This window comes from Belonocnema kinseyi, chromosome 4, assembly GCF_010883055.1.
Source record: "Belonocnema kinseyi isolate 2016_QV_RU_SX_M_011 chromosome 4, B_treatae_v1, whole genome shotgun sequence".
NCBI lineage: Eukaryota > Metazoa > Arthropoda > Insecta > Hymenoptera > Cynipidae > Belonocnema > Belonocnema kinseyi.
In genome coordinates this window covers 52718335-52739847 of record NC_046660.1, presented here as the reverse complement: position 1 = coordinate 52739847, position 21513 = coordinate 52718335, and the positions used below count along the sequence as shown (strand labels likewise).

The 21513-nt window shown below is 31.5% G+C and overlaps 1 protein-coding gene across 1 annotated transcript in view; it reads left to right on the top strand.

Moving 5' to 3' along the window:
• The first annotated feature begins 242 nt into the window (after positions 1 to 242).
• The window catches only part of LOC117171763, an 80289-nt gene continuing 59018 nt past the window's right edge, over positions 243 to 21513 (top strand). Inside the window, exon 1 of the mRNA XM_033359369.1 lies at positions 243 to 527. The gene's annotated coding sequence lies outside the window, so the exon portion shown is untranslated. The remainder of the gene's footprint in view (positions 528 to 21513) is intronic.

Here is a 21513-nt window from a genome sequence, read left to right as displayed (position 1 = left end):
TCGGTGGCTATTTCTGGCTTTGAATTAGTTTGATGCAATGCGAATATTTTTGATTGAACATGGAATGAAAACTGGTCGATTTCCTTTATGTTGATTGCATCGAGAGAGTGCCTATACTTTTTATAGATATTGAATCGTGTAAGATGAATCAACGATTTTCCGGAACGAATTGTATCCGACTTTTTATATTGCACTATTATAGTTCGGTTCAAGTACCTCGTTCGGTTCAGTCTTGCATCATCGAGTCTCGCCTGAATCCTCTCTTTGCCCCCCCTTCATCGAGCAATCATTGATCTGCCCCTGTTCACGATCCTCGATCCGATTAGACAGGTTGCCAGTATCGAATCTGACTCGGCAAATGTCGCACTACGAAGGCGATAGTCAAGCACTCTTCGGAGAGCTCGAATGCTAATAGGAGATGCGAAGCTCGATGCCGGGCAAACGAAACATTCCAGTGATCTCGTATCAGCGACCCCGGGAGTACCCTAACATAGTGTGTATATCGAACTCTTGGTACGTTACTCTATGTGAGTTTACTTCAGTCCAGAACCAGAATATTTCTCATTTTTTCTATTCAGATTGAAATGAAATCTTCATTTTCATAAACCATTTGATGTACCAAAGTAAGAACACGAAAAAGTTTACAAATAAAACTTAAATTTCAAAGATTCTGCTTTCCTCTTCTCCTTTCGTAGCAAAAGAAAATAATTAGTCCAAGTAGGCGCCGATCGCCTAAAAAGAAGGGTGCCCTAGCCTATTTAGACATTAATTAGGTCTCGTTCCCACTACCCTCAATTCCTTCGCTACTCAACCCCTTCCCCTACCACATAATTCTTTTTTTACTCCTCAACCATTCCTCTACTTATCCCTTTCCTGCTTCATTCTAATTCTTTCCTCTAGTACCCATCCTCTTATATTCCCGGCCCTTAATTCCACTACTTTTCCTAACTTCACTTTCGCTTCTTCAGTTACTTACCCTCATTTTCTCTAGTTGCTCTCTCCTCAATACCCTTCACTCCCTATTATTTCGTCTACTTCCCATTCCTTCATCTACTATTCCACTCCTCCTTCCCCCCTTACTGCCACTCTCTTTTAAACTATCCCTCCACTTCTCCGACGTATACTCGCAACTTACTCTCTCCTTCATTACCCCTCCTTTTCCCCCTCATTTTCTATATTTTACCTATCTATCTTTCTTACTTGTTTTCTCTCATCGTTCATTCTCTCTTCAACTACTTTCTATATCCTCTCTTTTCCGCCTGATCCTAATTGGTTGAATTTCTCTCTTATTAACTTAAAAAATTAATTTAAGAATGTCTCTCTCACCTTCTCTTACTCTTCCCTTTATTTCGCCTTACTTCTCCAAAACTTGCCGTGCTACTACCCGTTTTCTTACTTCCCACACCTTTCCTTTCGTAATACCTCCTAATCCACCTACCCCTTCTTCAATTATCCCTACTTCTTTCCACTTGCCTTCATCCGCTCCCATCGCTTTCTTTCAGGACACCTACTTCCCATCTCCTCTTTTCCCCTTATTTTAACTTTCATCCCTCCCCATCACCTCCCTACATTCAATCTACTGTCCCTTCCCCTTCCTCATCACCTTTCAATCCCACACTTTGTCTTATACTCCTTACCACCCCGTTCCTCTTTCCGCTAATTTTCCTACTCCCACTTTCTTTTGTCATTGCACTTCTTCTACTTACGATCTCGTCACTTTCCCTACTCCCCACCTTGCTCCCCCTACTTACTGTTCTCTCATTTCTCCTTCCGGGAAGAATTGGTCACACAGTTGTCCAAATCAGGGATTTACTTCTTATAATTAGCTGAAGCTTACAATTGTGAACCTAACTTTAATTTTTTTTGGGGCATTAAATAAAGAAAAACATGTACAAACCGTTTTTAAAATTTATTTATATGTTACATTTGTTTACGAACAAATAATCCGAAAAATTGAGACTTCTTGAAAATGGTTTTTTTTCTCCGAGGAAAAGACATTAATAAAATTGTTGTGAATCAGTATCTATGAAGGTTCACATACCAAAAAAATTAGGTTAAGATTCAAGCTAAATATCCTAAGCAATTACTTGAATTAGAAGCTCAGCGACAGAAAGAAGATTTTGGTCTAAATTTTAAAGCCTAAAATTACTAAGCCGTTTTGATTGTTTTTTCAGAATGCTCACCATAAAATTAAAAAAAAATTCGTCATCTATTTTTTTGTATTTATACCTATGTTATATTTTGTTATAAACAATTGTCTGCAAAAATGAGACATATTAAAAATATTATTTTTTATTGCTAAGAAAATAAATGAATGAAGTTCTGTATCAGAATTAAGGCATACGTACTTAAGGAACATAAATACTAAGTTTAGGATTAAAGCTAATTGTTACAAACGAATTAATAAACAAATAGTGAACTTTTCCAAATTTTTCATAAGTATATACTTTCTTGGTTATCAATTCAGTATGAAATATAGTTTAAATTGATTACTAATCACAAAAATATGCTAACAGGAATGCTGGATATTTTTATTATTATTTAGAGAGACAATTTTTTTCTACTAAACAAAATTTTACACAATTAAATAGTTTTATTGCATTAAAAAATATATTTTATTGAGTCCAAATTCTTATTGTCATTAAAATCTTATTGAATAAATATAATTTTAAAATTTTTTTCTCAGGAAAACATTGTTTTTCTCACAAAAACAATTATTAATATGTTCTTAAGTTATGGTCAACCACAGAATATTAAAAGTTTTTCTGCGTAAAAGTGGATAGATTCAAAATTTGGTTATAATGTTTTTATCGCAATATGAATTATTGAACTTTTATGATTGTGATTTTGTATCACTTTATAAAGTATTTTTTGAAGAGAAAACAAAATTTTTCTTTACAAAAATTGCGAAAATAATCATTTATTTATTAATTTGTTTATAAAAATAAAAATTAGGTGAAAATGGAACATTTAATTATTGGATTATTATCATTCAGTTGTCTTGAATATTGTTTAGTCGATAACGTAATTTTTTCTGTAAAAATGATTAGTTTTTAATTTTTTCCCATTTTCTCTCTTTTTGGGTTGAAAATTCAACATTCTGGATATATTTTTTTCCATATTGACTGAATGATCTTTCTCGTTTGACAATTATAACTGTTTTGTTAAAAATAAATATGTTTTTCTTTTGAAGTTTTAAGTATTTTGTGGAACAATTGTCTTTTTTGGATAGATAAATCTGTTTTAGATTAGAAAATTAAAATTTTATTGGTTAAAATATCGACCGTGAAACATTGCATTCAAAATCCATATTTTTGGTTAAAGGTTTATAATATTAATTAAAAATTAAAACATTTGGTTTAATGGTTAACTAATTTGTTCTAAATTGGCTCTTTTGATTAAAAATTAATATTTTTGAATGAAAACTCTATTATACTCTATGTATTTTTCTAGAACTCGGCTTTGTATCAGAGATTGATGTTCTGTGTTGTAAATTCATCTTTTTGGTGGAAAATGGTGAGATCTTGTTACCTGGTTAAAAGTCGAGAGATCTTGTTTCTAATCTAGAATCATTCACATACTCTCTAACTTCCATGCCTAATCTAGATGAGTTATTACCCATATCCTTAGCTACATACAAAGTAATTATTTATTTACTATGAAAAATTCTGCACTGAGAAATATCTTACTTCCCCCTACGGGTCACCTGCTGAGATATAAATCATTTTGACACTAGCTTAACTAATTAGTTACCCCTGATAAATCTCCTTAAACATAGCGGTAGATAAGTAAGGCCAGTTTGATTTTAAATTCCGTTACCAAAACAGTTACCGAAATCGAGAATATTTTGTAGCTGTAGTGGTTCGTGTCCGTGCTAAATTTCTATAAAGTTTTTGAAGGTTACCAATGACGTCATACAATGATATGAAGCAATTATGAGAAAAATCATTCTGCAGCCTGGAACCTTTTAAAACTTAAAAAAATACAGGAAGATATATTATTAGAGACGACGGAAAATACCTTACTTACATTGAGAACATTCTACAGCTGAAGTGGTTTGTGTCCGTGCTAAGTTTCTAGATGATTTTCGAAAGTTACCAATGATATAAAATGATATCGCGCAATTTGAGTAAAAAGATTGGAATAAAATCTTTAAGGTTGTTTAATATCTCAATTACAAGTAGTTTACCTACGAGAAAAACAAGGATGATTTATTGCTTCCTTATGAAAAATAAATTGAACTAAAAGATTCCTTCTTTATTTATTAAATGTGCAAAAGATGCAGGTGTACGAATTTAATTCGATATGGGGTAAGTATGTCACACTGTTTTTCGTCTATACATTTGATTCATTACTTTCTTTTAGATGATACATTCAAATAAAAAATTGTTTATTTATTTAATGTGCATATAACTCATGATAAACTTCTAAAATAATAAAATTTTGCAGTCTTTAACTTTCTAGAAATTTGGAACAAAGAAGGACATATATTATTATAGACCACGAAATCTACATTACCGACATTGAAAACATCTTACAGCTGAAGTAGGTCGTGTGCGTGTAAAGTTTCTACAAACATTTTGATGCCTTGAATTTCTTGAAGTCTTGAATTTCTAAAGTTTTCCTGACAAATATAAAAAAAGCATTTTTTAAATTAACTGAATTGTAACATTTAATGTCAAAAGATTATACTATGAACGAAATAGATGAATCTTTAAACCAATATTTAAATATTTACCCAAAAAAATATAAATTTTTAGCCAACAAGATTAATTTTCTGCTCAGAAGTCAAATTTTAAACCGAAAACATCAATTTTCATCCAAATATATATATCTTCACAAAAAAGAGTATTTTTCAACAAAAAGTCGAATAACTACATTTTCACAAAAAAATTATTATAATTAAATTCTCGTATTTTGAACAAACAGATAAGATTCCTAATGAAAGATATGCATTTTCACAAAGAAAGTTCAATTTTTTGCCAAATTTGGCATAATTAATTTTTCAGTTTTGAAATTTAACACTAAACAAAAAAAGAGAATTTTAAACGAACTAGAGTTTTGACCAAAGAAATGATTCTTCTTACAAAAAGAATTCAGCAAATTTATACGATTTTTAGCCCTAGTAGCAAAATTTTCAAACAAAAAGATGAAGTTTCAACAAAAAATTCAAAAGTTGATGTTTGAACCAAAAATTATTTTATTTTTGAATCAATATGTTAAAAGTTGAATTCAGCAAAAAGAGGAACATATTGTCAACAAAAGAGTTGAATTCCTTACCAAATACTCACAGTCCCAACTTAAATTATGAATCTTCAACTAAAAATTAAATCATTTTATTTAAAAAAAAAGGATTTAAATAAAAAAGCAGTTAAGCTTCAAACGAAGTAGTTGAATTTTAACGAAATAATTAAATTTATAACTAAAAAAGAGAAGTTTTCAACCAAAAATGGAATAGTTCAATTCTTTTCAAAAGAAAATTTTTGAACAGAAATGTAATAATTTATATTTCAACCAAAAAAACGTGTTACTTTCAAATGCAAAACAGTTGAATTGAACCACAAAATACAAATTTTCAACGAAATAGTTGAATCGGTAATCAAATCAATTTAATGTTTAATTATACTAGAAAAGGAGAAGTTTCTACAAAAAATGTTGAATTTTTAATCAAGAAGGATTTTTCAAATAAAGAGAAAACAAAATGTCTACCTAATATTTGAACTTTCTATAAAATAGTTGAACTTTCAAACCAATTGATGAAATTGATAAAAATTGATAAAAATTGATAAAAAAAAATAATTTTCAAAAATATGAATGAATTTAAAAAAAAAAGCATTTTCCAGTTAAGAAATTAAAAAAAAACTACTAAATTGTTCACAAATCAAGAAAAAGTATATTTTCCACGAAATTTTTGGATTTTATAATTAACAGTGGAATTTTTAACACAAAAAGACATAAAAGAATCTTCTTCAGGTATTGAAAATTCAACAATTTTATGGGAAATTAATTCCTTTTGTTCAAAATTTATGTTTGAACATTTTAAAAAACAGCGTATTTTTTGCTTCAAAAGTAAAAAAAATTGGTTAGAAAATTAATCTACTTTGTTAGAAATTTAATCCTTTTTTGTTTATAAATGCAATTGTTTGTTTGAACATTAATCTTTTTTAGAAAATGTTTCTCTTCTGATAGAAAATTTTTTTACTTGTATTGAAAATTTATATTTTTTGTTCGAAAAATAATTCGTTTAAAAGAGTCATCTTTCTTACTTTTGGAATGAAAATTTTATAATTTTTTGGTCGAAGATTCATCTCTTTGGTTGACTGTTTAACAATTCTGTGCCAATTAGCTGAAAACTTTTCTTTTTGTTAAAAATTAAATCATTCGTCTATAAATTCATCATTTTTTTATTAATCATTATCTTTCTTCTTTCTTTCATAATTTTAATATTTGGTAAAATTCAACTATTAGATTCTAAATTCATCTTCCTTAATTGAAAAAGACTTTCTGATTGAAGAATCATATTTTTTGGTAATTATTTAAATTGGAAATTTAATTATTTCATTTTTGGTTAAAAACTTGTTTTTTCTATATGATAATTTTACTCTTTGTTTGAAAATTTATGTACTTTATTGAAAATTTGTCTTAAAGTGGATAATTAATTTTCTTGGTTCAAAAGTGTTCTTATTCGGTTGAAAATTAAACTATTTTTTTGGTTGTCTTCGTTGCTCTGAAAGTTAACTTCAAAAAAATTTTTTTTTTTTTTTTTGAAAATTTATCTTTTATAGTACGATATTAATGTTTCTTGGTTTAGAATTAACTTTTTGTACAAAATTCCACTGTCTTCTAAAACATTTTTCTTTTTGGTCTTGAAAGCATTTTCGGTTGTGAAGTTTGAAATGTTGTAAAGTCCTTTAGGATCGCTGTTCATTACATTAATAATAATTACATTGATAAGCGAGATTAGAGTAGGCCAGATTGAGAAAGTTATCGAAAGTTATCGAAATTTACCAAAAGTGATGATAAGTTACCAGAGATTTCTAAAATTTCCAGAAATTGTCGATAATTTATTGTAACTTATTGGAAAATTTTGTTAACTTGTGGTAAATCTCTAACGGGTCTACTCTAAGCTCGCTTACTCTACACACGCTGAAATTTTCAAAAAATGTTGAAATTATCTCTCACTTATTGGTCACTTTTGGTTCATTTTTCAAACCGGCCTACTCTAAGCTCGCACACTCTACGCTCACTAAAATCTCCGTATCTTTTGTGTAATTTATTTTTCACTTTTGGTATATTTGTTAGGCCAACGTGCTCTTAGCTCACCTATTCTATGTTCGCTAAGATTTTATTAAAATTTTGTAAATTTATGGAAAATTTATTTTAATTCATGGGCCACATTTGCTAACTTTCTTAGGCCGATCTACTCTACACTCGCTAAAGTTGCTCAATATTTTTATAATTTCTTGTAATTAGTTTCTTTTTGTAACTTTCTGAATAAATAAGCTAGCATACTTTACGATTGCTAAAATTTCGAAAAATTTAGAAATTTTCGGTGAGTTATGGAATTTGATTGGTCCCCTTTGATAACTTTTCGCAACTTGTTTAACTAGTCAAGCGTTAATAACACATGTATGCGCACTTCGAAGAACTGAAATAGAACACAGTGAATTTTGATGAAACTTGGTATCCTTCAGTTTTTTCTAACGCTGATTACGAATCTCCACTTGAAATTGTGAAATTAAAAATGGCGGATCCAATATGGCAGAAAAACATGCAAAAAGACACGTGATTTAGATATAAGTCAGTACAAGGGGTTTTTAGGATTCTGGTAACGAATCCAGGGTCATGATTGAGAAATTCAAAATGGAGAATCAATATGGTGGAATAAAATGAAAAAAGTCACGTGCTTTAAATAAAAGTCAGAACTGAATGTTTTTACATGCCGCCAATGACAAATTTCTGGTTAAAACTGAGAACTTCACAATCGCAGACCAATACGCAAAAAATGATTCAAATCAGATAGAACTCGATACGTTGATGATGAATACGAAATTATTTCCTGGTACCAGTTTGGGCACACATCTTTTCGAGTTCACTAGTTAACTGGTTAAGGCAGCCTACTCTAAGCTTGCTTACTTCAAGCTCGCCGATGTAACCAGTCTATGTAAGACTTTAATTTAATTTTATCACACCCAAGAGCCGATACAAAACTTGAAAAAAAATAAGGTTCTAAGCTGGTTAGCTTCACAGGAAATATCAGGTTAAACACAATTTTTCATTGGCTGGATGAAAGATCTGTTATAAATAAATCATCTGGTAATTAATGGTGTGAGACCTGAAACGATACGTACCGTTTGTTCGGCACGTTTGGATTTTTCCGGCGACTCTGGTTTTGCATCGAGCTCTGTTATCACGATCTACGTCACTCGAGGTCGATCGAATCGAGACTGCTGCAGGCTAACGCTGTCGATAGGAGCATGCGATCGCTGGTGAAACGATAACAAAGCAAAGCAAAGGGAGCTCTGCGTTTCTTCCTTCGTGGTCTTCCTCGTCGATTTTCAGCGGTGGTCCACAGTGGCTGATACGAAGGAATGTGCATCATCACTTTGCTTAATGAGTCTTCCAACGCGGTGCTTGCTTGAGCTTTATACCAAGTGTATAAGCACCTGTTTTGCCTGTATTGCCTCTATCTTTCGAGCAAAAGTCGAATCAACTCCACGCTAATAATTAGCTATTATCGATTCCTTGCGGCATTGTGGGCAACGTTTTTAGAACACTTTTGTATCTAGTTTTATAGTGTAGATCAATCTCTGCCCCTGATGTAGCCTTACGCAAGGCTTTTTTCCCTATTAAGAAAATAAGAATCATCACGAATCTTTAGACATTTTGACGATTTTTGACAATCCTGCCCATTTCTGAGCAGCCTGACTATTTCTGAGCATCCTGGCCGTTTCTAAGCAGCCTGACTATTATTAAACACCCTGACTATTTCTGAGGACCCTGAACATTTCTGAACATCTTAACTATTTCTGAGCGTTCTAATAATTTTTGAGCGCCCTTAATACTGTTTAACATGCTGACCATTTCTGAACATCCTGACCATGTCTCAGCATCCTGGCCATTTCTGAACATCCTGAACATGTGTGAGTAATCGGAATATTTCTGAACATCCCGACCATTAATGAACATCCTGTTCATTTATGAATTTCCTGAATATTTCCAAACATCCCAATCATTTCTGGACATATTTAGCATTTCTGAATATACTGATCATTTCTGAACATCCGGACCATTTCTGAGAATCCTGACTATTTTTGCGCATCCTGAATATTTCTGAGCATCCTCATCATATATCAACATCCTGACCATTTCTTGAACATTCTGACCATTTCTAAACATCCTGGCCATTTCTGAATATCGTTCCTATTTCTGAGCATCCTGACTATTTCTGAGCATCATGATAATTGTTTAACCTCCTGACAATTTCTGAACATCCTGAACATTTCTGAGCAATCTGACAATTCATGGACATGTGGATCATTTCTGATCACTCTGGTTATTGTCAAAATTTCTGAATATTTCTGAACAGCCGAACCATATCTGAGCATCCTGACCATTTCTAAACAACCTGGACATTTCTGAATATCGTTCCTATTTCTGAGCATCCTGACTATTTCTGAGTATCGTCACTATTTCTGAGCATCATGATAATTGTTTAACCTCCTGACAATTTCTGAACATCCTGAACATTTCTGAGCAATCTGACAATTCATGGACATGTGGATCATTTCTGTTCACTCTGGATATTGACAAAATTTTTGAAAATTTCTGAACAGCCTGACCATATCTGAGCATCCTGACCATTTTTAAACATCCTGGCCATTTATAAATATCGTACCTATTTCTGAGCATCCTGACGATTTCTGAGCATCATGATTATTTCTGAGCATCATGATAATTGTTTAACCCCCTGACAATTTCTGAACATCCGGAACATTTCAGAGCAGTCTGACTATTCATGGACATGCGGACCATTTCTGAGCACTCTGTCTATTGTCAAAATTTCTTAACATTACTGAACAGCCTGACCATATCTGAGCATCCTGACTAGTTCTAGACAGCCTGACAATTATTAAACATCCTGACTATTTCTGAGCACCCTGAACTTTTCTGAACATCTTGACTATTTCTGAGCATGCTGACTATTTCTGAATATAGTGAGTATTTCTGAGCATTCTGACTATGAGCATCCTAACCATTTCCGACCATTTCAAAACATTCTGAATGTTTCTGAGAATCCTAAATATTTCTGAACATTCTGACTATTCCTGAACATCCTGATCATGTGTGACAATACTTGCCATTTAAAAACATCCTGACCATTTCTGAGCAATTTTACCATTTCTGAAAATCATGACTACTTGTGAGAATTCCACTATTTTATAAACATCCTGACAATTTCTGAACATCATGACTATTTCTGAGCATCCTGACCAATTCTGAGCATCCTCATCATTTCTTAAAATCCTAAATATTTATGAAAATCTTGACAATTTCTGAGCATCCTGACTATTTCTGATAATCCTAGCCTTTTCTAAACATCCTTCCCATTTATGAGTGTAATGACTATTTCTAAATATCCTGACAATTTCAAAACATCCTTAGCATTTCTGAACATTCTGACAATTTCTGAGCATCCTGACCATCTTTGAAGATCCTCATCATTTTGGTATTTTTGGCGAGTCTGATTATTTCTAAAGACATGTTAATTTACAGCCTAACAAATGGTTCAACACCTTGGACCGCTGATAGGCCAACCAGAAAAGATTAAAATTCAAAAATAAATTTGTTTCAATATTGCAAATACAGACTGAAAAGTTAGAAACTCATAATCTAAGGGTTTCAAATATTGCAGTTATCTACAAATTTTCCTAAAATGTTTGAAATTAGAATACATATAATGTATTCCGTAAACAAAAAGATTAATTATTACTAAGTATTATTAATTAAATACAACTAAAAAGATAACCGTGATAAATAAATAATATAATGAACCTGGGAAATATAAAATTATTATTCTGATGATTTCTGATTTTTTTCAGATTGTTGAAAAAAAAACGTTTTAATCATTTCAGACCGTTTTATGCTAAGCTTAGTCTATTTTGTTACTGTAAGGTTTCGAAGCCAAGCTGTGAGAAGAATTAGTATTGAGGAAAAAAAGAATTTTCTACAAGAGTTTTCTAATATAATATAAGTATAATATATAAATATAATAATAACATAATATAAAGTGATACAAGAAGATTTTTGACATCAATACTAATAAATATTTTTAATTATACATACCTATTTTTTAAAATATATTGATGCGGCAATGCATTTTATTACAGTACTTAGTCATAAGTATGCATTAAATCAAGAAAGAAAATATTGTTTGGAGATTCTTGAATAAAAATACTACAGGAAAAATATCTTTATATTTGTTTAAACTACTATAAGCTCTAGGCAAATACTGTCTTATTATAAATATCAGGGTTGTTACAGTTAGGGAACTTTGATAAATTAAAGTTGAAGTTAATTTTATTATTTTGTTCAAATTTTAACAATTTCGTTCAAGAGTAATTACTTTTTATTGAAAATTCAACCGTTTCCTTAAGAGTTACTCTTTTTGATTGGAAATTTCACTACTTTTTCAAAAAGTCCTTTTTGTGGAAAAAAATTAACTGATTTATCATTTTGTTTAAAATTGATCTCTTTAGTTTAAAATATAAATATTTCATTAAATATTGACTTTTTCTGATATTTTGATTTTAAATATCTCATATCTTGAAACATTGAAAAAAGTTTTTTTTCGAGATATTAAATTTTGAAGCTGCAAATATACCGAGTCAGATTAATTTTAAGCAAGATACATGATTTTCGGGAAAATACTTATATTTACAACCAAAAAAATGAATTTTGAACAAAGAAGGTGTATTTTCAACCAAAATCTTAAATTTTCAACGAAGTGGTTCAACTTTCTACCGACTAGTTAAATGTTAAAAGAAAAAGATTTTTATTTGAAAGAACAAACAGTTGAATTCAATAAAAAAGACTAATTTTCAAACAAATATTTGTGGCTTCAACCAATGACATAAAATTTCAAACCAGATGATGAATCATAAAAAAATGTCAAATAATAGTGCAATATTCAATCAAATTTTCAACAAAATACATGCATACATTTAAAATTTAGTATTTGAATTTTCAACTGAAGAAAATAAAATTTTAACCAAATATTTGAATTTTTACTTTAAAAATATACATTTGCAGAAAAAGAGATGAATCTTCACAAAAAAAGGACATTTCAACCAATATCAATATCAATTTTTCAAGTCAAAAGAGATTATTTACATTTTCAGTTATAACAATAGTTCTTTAAAAAAATCAAAAAGTAGCTAAAGTTTCAACAAAAAAGATTAATATTCAAATAAACTGATAAATTTAAACAATGTAATTTTTAACAAAATAGTTTAAAATTGACACAGTTCAATATTGAACTAAGAATATAATATTTTGAACAAGAATTTTAATTTGATATAAAAAAGTCAAATTTTCCAGAAAGTACATTAATTTTCAACATCATAGTTGAACTTTAAAGAAGATCAAATTCAAACAAATATTAGTAGTAGTTTATTATTGTTGACTAATATTAGTCGTTAATTATTTACCTTCTCTTGATGAGAATATAAAAAGTATAGACATAAGGGTGATCCAAACAATTTTTTTTCTCGAATTTTTATGCAAAACGCCCGGAAATTTGTTCGAATCCACAAAAAAATAAACCCATTTTATTTCAAACAATATTTAGAGGTTGCGATAGTCCCATGAAGTTTAACGCGTATTTCCCATAAGCAAAAAACACGTTTTTGTCAATTTTATTAAGAATTCTCAATATTGGGTGAATCGAGTTAAAAATTTAACATTTCTTTTTAGAATTAGTCAAAGAATGCAAAAAAAATGTTACTCTTTAAATATCACCCCCATAAGTCTATTTTATAGGGTCCCAAAAAACCCTCATAAGTGAAAAAATGGGTTTTTCGAGTTTTTGGGGTTAATTATGATTTTTTGCGGTTTTTTTAACACAGATTGTTTTGAATACATGAAATACTACTTTATACTGATAATTAAATGCGTTTTTAAATTGTTTAAACAATTCATTATTGTTTTTAGCAACTTTCTCTTAGAAAAGGGTTAGAAAGTTAAGGTTTTTTCTGCATTTTTTAAACTTATTTTCAACGTTTCAGTTAAAGCGAGGTAATAATCAATTAAAGTTAACAAAAATGGTTTAAGCAATTTGTTATTAATTATAACAATATTATCTTAGAATAATGCTACAAAGTTGCGGTTTTTTCTGAAATTTTTTACTTTTTGTCCACTTTTCACATAAAGTAAGTAACTATTTAATTTAATTTAGCAGAAATAATTGTTTAAACAAATTTTTAATGTTTACAGCTATCTTATTCTAGATTAATACTACATAGTTGCGGGTATTTCCTGAAATTTTTAACTTTTTATCACTTTTCAATTAGAATGAAGTGATAATTAATTCAAGTTAACAAAATAATTGTTTAAACAATTTATTGTTATTGGTAGTAATATTTTTTTTGATGATGATAGAAACTTGCGGGTTTTTTTGAAATTTTTAACTTTTTGCCCATTAAAATATGATTTTCTCTAAGGTTTATTTATTATTTGTTCACAGCTAAAAAGGTAAAGTAAAGTTAAACATTTCAGAAAAAACCACAACTTTCTGGCGCTTATCTAAGAGAAAATAGTTATGAACAATAATAAATTGTTTAAATAAGCATGTTTGTTAACTCGCTCTAATTCTTACCTCACTAAGTGAAAAGTGGACAGAAAGCTTAAGAGTTTAGAAAAACCGCAACTTTTTAGCACTAATCTAAGAGAAGATAGCCACAAACAATAATAGTTTGTTTAAAAAAGTATTTTTGTTAAATTAAATTAAATATTAACTTACTTCAAGTGAGAAGTGGGAAAAAAGTAAAAAATTCCAGGAAAAAACCGCAACTATGTAGTATTAATATAGAAAAAGATAGCTATAAACAATAATAATTTGTTTAAACTATTACTTTTCCTGAATTAAATAAAATAATTACTCACATTAAGTGAAAAGTGGACAAAAAGTTGTAAATTTCAGAAAAAAACCGCAACTTTCTAGCATTATTCTAAAAGAATATTGTTATGAATAATAACAAATTGTTTAAACAATTCTTTTTGTTAACTTCAAATAATTATTACCTGGCTCTAACTGAAACGCTGAAAATAAGTTGAAAAATTCAGAAAAAACCTTGACTTTCTAACCCTTTTCTAAGAGAAATTTGCTAAAAACAATAATAAATGGCTTAAACAATTTAAATAAACATCTAATTTCTAGTGAAAAGTAGTATTTCATGTATTTTAAATAATCTGCGTAAACAATCGCAAAAAACTCATAATTAGCGCCAAAAACTCGAAAAACACATTTTTTCACTTATGTGGGTTTTTTGGGACCCTATTAAACAGACTTATGGGGGTGATATTTGAAAAATAATATTTTATTCGCATTCTGTGAATAAATGTGAAGAGAAATGATGAATTTCGAACTTGATTTACCTAATATTGAGAATTCTGAATAAAATTCACAAAAACGTCTTTTTTTCTTATGGGAAATACGTGTTAAGCTTCATGGGGGTTGCGCCACCTTCAAATATTATTTTTTTTTTCAACAAAAAAATGGGTTTATTTTTTTGTGGATTTGAACAAATTTTCGGGCGTTTCTCATACAAATTCAAAAAAAAATTTCTAATGCATTTTTGGACCACCCTAATGAACATTCTGTGCACAAGTTCTTTATCTGCACCTTGTACTCTCTATTTCTAAAGAGATCCGAGGTCTTTCGGCAGATCAACTTTGCTGGAATTTTAATGAATAAACATCGCTCTAAATGGTTTTCTCTTTCCGACACTGGATTTTTTTTTTAAATCAGGTGCAGATATCTCCAACATGACAAGTAGTTCGACCAGAAGTTGGGGCCAAAGATAAAACTTTCCCAGTTGGTCGACCGCGGAGTGATAAATATGTGTGTATTAGCTCGAGATGATATCTTGGAGTCGGGAAATGGCATGGCTGCATAGAAATGCGTTACGCGACGTGGTTAAGCTCGGTTTAAACAGCCCCCGCATTAGAATACGTCTGATTCGCATTACGTTTATTTTCTATGGCGACTTTACAATTTCACATCACGAGGTTCACAATGAACCCCGGGATATCAAATCATTGCATATCATTTCTATTATCAGCATCAGATCAAAATGATCCAGTTTTGCGAATACAAAATAGACTTTTACACAATTTCAAAGATATCTCTCGAATGGCAGCTGATAGTTACCCGATAAGAAGAGAAGAATTCAGAAAAATTCAGAATCTGAATTCCCATTAATTCGTGAATTTTTTTCCGTCGAAAGTTTCACTAAGGAGTTGAGAAAAAAGCAAAATATATTCTTTTTAATCGACTTTGAAAAATTTAATGGAAGGGAATTGAGAGGAATTAAAAAATGAAGGAATGCAAGGGACAGAATATAAAGGCAGGGTCCTTATATTTTGTTTACCTTACACAATATTATTGAATAAAATTATTATTATTTATTATATTATTAAATCTATAATTTGTTTAAACAATATAAAATATTATAACTTAAATTACTCCACCTTTATCGTGTGCACTTTTTTATGGACAGATTAGAAGGAATTAAAATAATCAAAAATAAAGCATGTAAGTATGGAATTTAAAATAACCTTAAAAAAATTTAATTTCCGAACTTACCTTGCACACGGAGGAATAGAAACTATTTAAGTGCACATATTTTGTGGGCATATTAATGTAAATTAAATGAGTCGAAAATACAGCATGTAAGTATAAAATTAAAAATAACTATGAGAGTTATCTCTGCTGACCGAATTAAGAGGAATTAAGAAAGTGTGAAATATATTTGACTGCTAATCGAATTTTTCGATTAGCACACAATTAAAAAAATTAGAGCTTTTTCAACATTTTAGACAATTTTTTTCAAGTTTCAGAAAATGTTGTCAATGTCTCCGACACTTGACAAAAATACTTGCAAATTATCCAAACGACATTTTTAATTTGGATGAAAATTAGAAACGTTAGTGTAATGCAATCGTCAAAATTTTCGACCTCTGGTTTTTAACGGATCTTTACGTTTCAGTGCGCACATAATCCGCAAGCCATACAATTTTGACGGTCTCTGTCTGTCTGTACGTCTGTCTGTATGTCTGCATGTATGGTTACCTGAATGTTGTAGCCACGCTAACTTTTGAAGACATTTTCCAATCGAGTCCGCATTCGATACACTGCTGAAGGTCCCCAAAATAAAGGTCAAGTTCGTTAATCAGGTATTTCAAATCAAAATTAAAAAAATGCGTGCATTTTCAACATTTGGAAATTTTTGTTGTTGAAACTTTATAAATTTTTGTCAAAGTTTCTTATAGATGGGGAAAAGACTTGCAATTTATATAAGTAAAATTTGTAGTTTTGATGAAAATTAGAAAAGTTATAAATTTTTCAAAAATTTAAAAATCTTCAAAAAATAGAAAAAATTATTTTTTCATAGATACGAAAATTTGTACTAGAAACCAAATATAACTAAAAACTATTTTGGCCGAATTTTTCGATAAGCCCACCTTTTTAAAAATTAGAAACTGTAGAACTTAACAGTCGAGCGCGAAACGCGATTATGGCAATGAGAATGTAATCATCAAGGTCGTACGTGCTTTGAGAACCACCTTCTTTGATGTCAAATTAAAAAAAAAGTTTAGTTTTACTCAATGATTGTAGTTTATCGGGGGTTTGAATTACAGTATTTGATATAATCTTATATATATATATATATATTTTTTATCACTGCACAGTAGGGTTGCTCAGAAACGCTTTTTGGTTTCTGAAGGCAACGATCCCCCCATTTTTTTCCAAATCCGAAAAAAGAAATTCCCTAATTTTTTATTTTTTTTTTATTTTAACAGCTGCCGGGTTTGACTTGAAGCTTGCCATGTAAAATACATGGGTAAAGATCACTTTTTTGAGTTTTTGGTATAATTTTTTATGGCTTTTGAAAAAATGTTACGAAAAAGTATAGAGGCCGGTCGAGAATTATCTAATGAAGAATTTCATGCATTAAAAACATGGATTTGACACCCCTACACACCCCCACGAGTACCTGAAAACTGCCCTTAAAACAAAAAATGTTGATTCTTCAGAAAATCGACCTTTCTAGCACTGTATTCAGGTCTTTTTTTACTTAAAATTATGAATATTGAACTAATGAAATATGTATTATCAAAAATTAATTAATTTCTAATCATTAAACAAATGAAATTTGTTTAAATAATTTTTTTCGAAAATTTGTTTTTTTCCCTCAAAATTATTACTATTATTATAGTCTAGTGAAATATTTATAAACATTAGTTGATTAATTATAAACTATTTCAACAAATGGAGTTTGTTCAAATAATTTCCTTTCGATTTAAAAAAAAAAAATATTACTTTGGGTCTAGTGTAATAGTTATCAGTAATAATTAATTACTTAATAATAATTAATTTATCAGTAATATTTAAGTAATAATTTTTATTTAACAAAAATTTAAAAAAATCAAACGATGTTGATAAATATTCCAATGAAGAAATATTAATAATTTTTAAAGCAAAAATTATTGAAACAAATTTCATTTGTTTCAACAATGGTAAATTAATGAATTAATGTTGATAAATGTTATACTAAACTAATAGTAATAATGTTTAAGAAAAAAAAACAAATTTTTGAAAACCATTGTCTTAACAAATTACCTTTGTTTAAACAATAAAAAAATTATTTAAACAATGTGTCAAGCTTATATGTCAGATACATGAAATTTTTCGTTCGATAATTCTCTACAGGCCCCCATATTTTCCCGTCACATTTTTTCAAACCCTAAAAATTTATCTTAAAAGCTCAAAAAAGTGATTTTTCCCCATGCATTTTGCATAGGAAACTTCAAGTAAAACCCGGCACCTGTTAAAATGGAAAAATAAAAATTATGAAATTTCATTTTTCGGATTTGGAAAAAATAAAGGGGGGGGGGGTCGTAGCCCTCCAGCATGCAAAAAAATTTTGTCATGCATTTTTGGACCACCCTACTGTACAAGTTCACTGCGTTTTTGTCATCTGCTGCCGATTTGAGCGCCTTGAGTTACTGCGCTTGCGTTAGAGTTGCGGAGTTGGCGCGGAATTCAAAATGGGCATTAAAAACAATTCTAGTAATTAAAATTAATAATTATCATAAGATGGACAAGAATGTACATAAATTGTATTTATTAAAATTTTGTTTAAGAAATATAAGTTAGTTTTTAAAATTCATAAAAATAAACAGTTACTTAGAAAATACGTGTGTTGTGCATTTTTTCTCAACTGAAACCTAGCTGTTTTTAAAGAAATATTTACTGTTATATGCAGAATAGTAATCGATATAAATATTTTATAATTTTGAAAGTAAATTTACCTTTCATGGCATTTTGTTCGAACAAAGATTTACATATGTTTATCTCATTTAAAAATGATCCACTCTGAAGGGTTCAAAATTAATTTTAACACAGCGTAAGGTTTATCTCTCGAGTGGAAGTTCATAATTAACCCTAGCATATTAAACTGTTGTATTTTATTCTGATTTCTAACTAAGGATTAAAACGACACACTTTTGTGGGTCCAAAATAAATTGTTATACTACCGTATTTTTTCGACCCCCCCCCCTCCCCCAAGAAAATAAAAGAAAAGAGAAGTAGCCAAAAATGCAATCGTAACGTACGAAAGAGGCTAAATTTGTAGGAAGGAAGGGTTTAATTATTGTAAATACGATATTGAATAATATAATTTAAAATTTGTCATACGGACAACCGCAGGATATCGCCGGGAGCGGGTGCTAATCCGGAAGATTGCACCCGCTTCCAGCGAAATCGCGGTAAAATTTCAGTCACAACTACGTCTCACGACCGTGAGATAGGTGGTTACAGTCTGTAAAGGAATCAATACGACGATCCAGCAAAATCCTCGTGCACCCTAAGAAGACAGAGCAACCCAAGGACAACCGTCTTCTGCATTCTTCTCGCAAGTGTTCTGGCATATTGTTGACACGCAGGGATGCTTTTTAGGACATTAGCAAGTGAAAGCTTGGCACCTCCAAGAGCGCCGATGATAAGGACGATCCATTTAACAGAATATTCCGGGTACAATCGTCATAAATCCCTTATAAGGTCTCGATACCTCTCTTTCTTTTCATTCTCCTTGGTTATGGTGTTTTTGTCAGCTGGTGCCGAAAATTCGATAACGAACATGGTTCGCTTCTCGAAGTCAAGAAGAACCATGTCAGTTCTCGAATGAGCAACAGAAACAATTGTCGAGAATATAAAGTTCCAGTATATGCGGCACTTCCCATCCTCGACAATTAACTTAATTTCCCTAGGAGCATTTAGAGGAGCGATATTAAGGTTAATGCCGTAGGAGTGACAGAGATGGTAATAAAGCACTCTTAGTGCCGCATTGTGCCTTTGAATGTAGGTCGTTCGCGCGTGAGTTGGACAACTAGATAGTATGTGAGCTAAATGCTCGGGGTGTGCATGGCACGCCCTGCAGCTATCATCGGGAATGTCTTGGCTCAAAATGTAGCGACGGTATAGATTTGATGCATTTTGCTCACCCCTAATACTGAAGTCAAGTCCGAGTGTTTCAGCAGCCTCTTCCGCTGCTTCGTAGAGAAACCCTCCTTTGCCCACTTCTTCGTGATTCCTGACCATTTTAAGAAGAGGGTCTCTTCCATTTGCAACTCTATGTGCTGTACCCAGAATAATCCTGTTGTGAAGACATTCAAGACTCAATATTCCGCGACCCCCTTGACGGCGTGAGATGTACAGTCGCGGAACGGAAGACTTAAGATGCATGCTTTTGTTCATGTGCATAACCTTTCTTGTACCGATATCAAGGGATCTGAACTCGTTCTTCGTCCATGGAACTACTTCAAATGAATAGAGTAGTACCGGGACGGCAAGCATGTTCGTTGCAGATACTTTGTTCCTCGCCGAAAGTTCGGAAGACCAAATCTGTCGGATGAGACGTTTGTATCTGCTTCGGAGAGTATCCTTTATAGATTTAACATCCCGAATGCGGTCTGTGGCACGACCAGGTATGTATAAGTCTCTCCAGCGCAAAGGTGTCGTATGGCGCTTCTATTAACGAGCTCAGGATCTTCAGGGTTGCCATTAAGTTGTCATCGCTTCAAATAAACCTTGGCGCATTTTTCCAACCCAAATGCCATTCCAATTTCCTTAGTATATCCTTCGACAATCCCCAGAGTTAGATGCAGTTGCTCTCTGTTTTTAGCATTGATTTTAAGATCGTCCATATAAAATACATGAGTGACCTTGTACTTTCGATCTGCAGGTTTGCCGCACAAGTACCCGTCGGAATGGCGAAGTGCTAGAGATAGTGGCAATAATGTAAGGCAAAAGAGGAGTGGGCTTATGGTATCGCCCTGAAAGACACCTCTCTGAAAGGTGACCTTGTTAGTTGTCACACGATTTTTTCCAGATGAGATAGTAAATCTGGTTTTCCAAAGCGGCATCAATCTCTCTATGCACCCAACTTTTTGCGGATGAACCTTTTATGATTTCCAAAAGACAGATAATAAGTCTATGGGAGGTCGAATCGGAAGCTTTCCGATAATCAATCCAGGCCATCGATAGGTTACGCTAGTAGAATGCTGCATCTTGGCAGACACATCTATCGATGAGCAGGTTTTCCCGACATCCGGCTACGCCTTTCTTTGAGCCTCGTTGTTCATACATTTCTTGCCACACAGGTTCAATTGCCCGAACAATCCTATCATCTAGGATAGCTGTGAATATCTTATAAAGCGTGTTCAGACAAGTTATTGGCCTGCAATTTTTTGGGTCAGCTAAGTTACCTATTTTCGGCAGAAGCATTGTGCGCCCTTCCACCAACCACTCTGGAATCGGCTCTTGAGACTTCAAATATGAGGTGAAAATACGGGCCAAATGCTGATGGGTTAAAGAATACTTCTTCCAAAGGTTTTGATACAATCTGGTCCTGGTGCGGAATAGTTCTTCATCCCTCTTAATACTTTTTTCACCTTCTCGGTAGTGATGGGTGGGCATTCTTTATCAGGTGTTATGAGGGCAACACATAACTCCTTGAAGCTATTTATATTTGCTGAGTCTTCGTCCAGTCTATGCTGAACTTCGTAGTCTTCTCTCCAAAATACTTCGACCTCCTCTGGTTTGGGTGGGTATTCGACAGTAACTAAAGGGTCTTGGAAGAGTCGAGATGGGTCAGAGAGAAACTGTTGACTTTCTCTGACCCACCTCTCCCTCCGCTCTAGACTTCTCTTAGCGTCAGATAGTATCCGTAT